The sequence below is a fragment of the Austrofundulus limnaeus genome, unplaced genomic scaffold (assembly GCF_001266775.1).
Source record: "Austrofundulus limnaeus strain Quisiro unplaced genomic scaffold, Austrofundulus_limnaeus-1.0 Scaffold292, whole genome shotgun sequence".
NCBI classification, from domain to species: domain Eukaryota; kingdom Metazoa; phylum Chordata; class Actinopteri; order Cyprinodontiformes; family Rivulidae; genus Austrofundulus; species Austrofundulus limnaeus.
In genome coordinates, this window is record NW_013952694.1 from 422737 (window position 1) to 424741 (window position 2005).

At 41.4% G+C, this 2005-nt stretch overlaps 1 protein-coding gene across 6 annotated transcripts in view; it reads right to left on the bottom strand.

Moving 5' to 3' along the window:
* crtc3 (CREB regulated transcription coactivator 3) overlaps window positions 1–2005 on the bottom strand; it is a 73620-nt gene that overhangs the window by 56674 nt on the left and 14941 nt on the right. The window lies entirely within an intron of this gene.

A 2005-nucleotide genomic window follows, 5' to 3' on the forward strand; every position in this document is an offset into this window, starting at 1 on the left:
GAACAGTGCCTTGAGGGCGTCCTGAGGCGTTGCCAGCTGAAAGGAGGAGTCTGAAAACCGAAAATGCTCCTATAGCTAAAKACCCGTTCACGGGRCTCTYRTGCTACAGAGGTTACAAGAAATGAAAATTATCAACCTCACTGTAATTTATTGTGTGATTAACTGATTTATTGCTTATCATGACAGGTCTATGTGGTCATGTGGGTGGAGTCTTCCTGATCAGACCTGTGGAAGGATGACAGAACCTGAGAGTCAGCTGAGGTTCAGCTGAGGTCAACAGCTGGAGGGCTGAGGTGATGGCATGGCACAGAAGGATTTCTGAGGCTGTCAGTGTCAGCTGATGAAGTTAGAAGTCGGCAAGTGTCACGCATCTGGAACTATTMTTTAACTGGACTTAGATCCTGCGTTGAAGATATTCTTCAACTTTTGTTCAACTTATTTTTCTCTTTAATGCTGGGCCTTACAAAAAGGTAAATTYGGAAGCCCCATATTTTATTGCATGTGGAGCATAGTGTTGTTCCTCTTGAGTCTCTGTATTCTCGTTTCCTCTCTCTTTGGGCAGTCATGTCCTCCAACCTGTGCAAAGCTTTTCWGCTGCCAGAAGACACGGTCAGCAGGTCTGACGCATAATGTTGCGCTTCCTCAAGGAGGTTTTGATTGGTTTTTATATCTTTTTTCTGCCCTCCAGCTAAGCGCTGACCATGATATAATGGGCCATGCGACACTCTTCATGGAAGCCGATGCTGAGGCATCCAGATCACATCCAAGATGGAAAATTTTGTTTTGGAAGACTCTACARCGTAATTTCCCAAAAGCAGCTGACRCTTSCCTGATCCAGTTTTAAATGTTRTGGTCCATACTGTAGTCCTCTGATAGAATACTGCCCAGATATTTAAAGAACAGAGCGATTGCCAGTCGTTTGTTATTGTTTGTGGAGATGGGCAGTGTGTGTAGGACAGTATAACWCTGTTAGCAGATCCCTTATGACTTGGAGAGGACAGCTCCATCCTGCTGTAGGCCCATATGACCACATCAAGGGGGGTTGAAGGCTATGTGGTGAGTGGGCCACTATAGCACAGCCATCTTCACATTGTACCTCAAGAAGTCACAATCCTGATAGTTTGGTGGTAGAACAGAACCTCCTAATGTTAAATAGGTCATCGTCGAATCTGTCTGGACAGTAACAGAATAGTTATCATCTYAGCCATTTCAAATCTTCCTTAATATCAAGACATTAAGCTACTATATTGAAAAGGTTGTCATTTAAAAATTATTTCATTTTATCCAGAGTAACATTTTGGAATAAATTGTTTGGTCGCCTTAGGTGGTACTACCAAAAACAAAACAAAAAGTGTTTTTATTTTGCCAAGATACTCTGAAAATGTTCTTTGAGAAGCCCCCAAGAAAACACTGCAGTGAAAAAGCTCCACTTTGTAAATAAAGTATCCAAGCTATAAACCAACTTATTGTTATGCAGTTAAATGAATTATTTGTTAGAAGACAGAAATACGTGGTCCAAGGATGAAGGTACTCCATGAGATGATCAGCTGAGTTTTATTGCAACAATAGGAAACACAGAGAATAACCTGGCCTGTCTCTGTGCCTCTGCTTCTCTCTGTCACTGTGTCTCCACACTAATGTTGAACATTGTTGAGAGGCCTCATATATATATTAACAAACACCATTATGTCATCTTAGCAAGATTTGATACAAGGTCAATGGAAAACACAAAGATAAACACAAGTGATATCTAAGAATGATTATTGTTGTTAGCAGATCTTGTTCTGACTTTAATCATTCTATCTGCAGATGAACAGCATGTCATCTTAGAGCTGAATCCTTCCTGAGAGATTTTTTGGTCTGGCACCAACAGAGTTCCATACAGTTTTACCCTCAGAAGCAGCTACCATCTCCTCTCCATGTTGATCTCTCAGCCTTCTCACCCATTTTAACACATGTTGAGTCCTCCAAAGCATTCATCTCTTCCAAACGATGAATCTTGAGC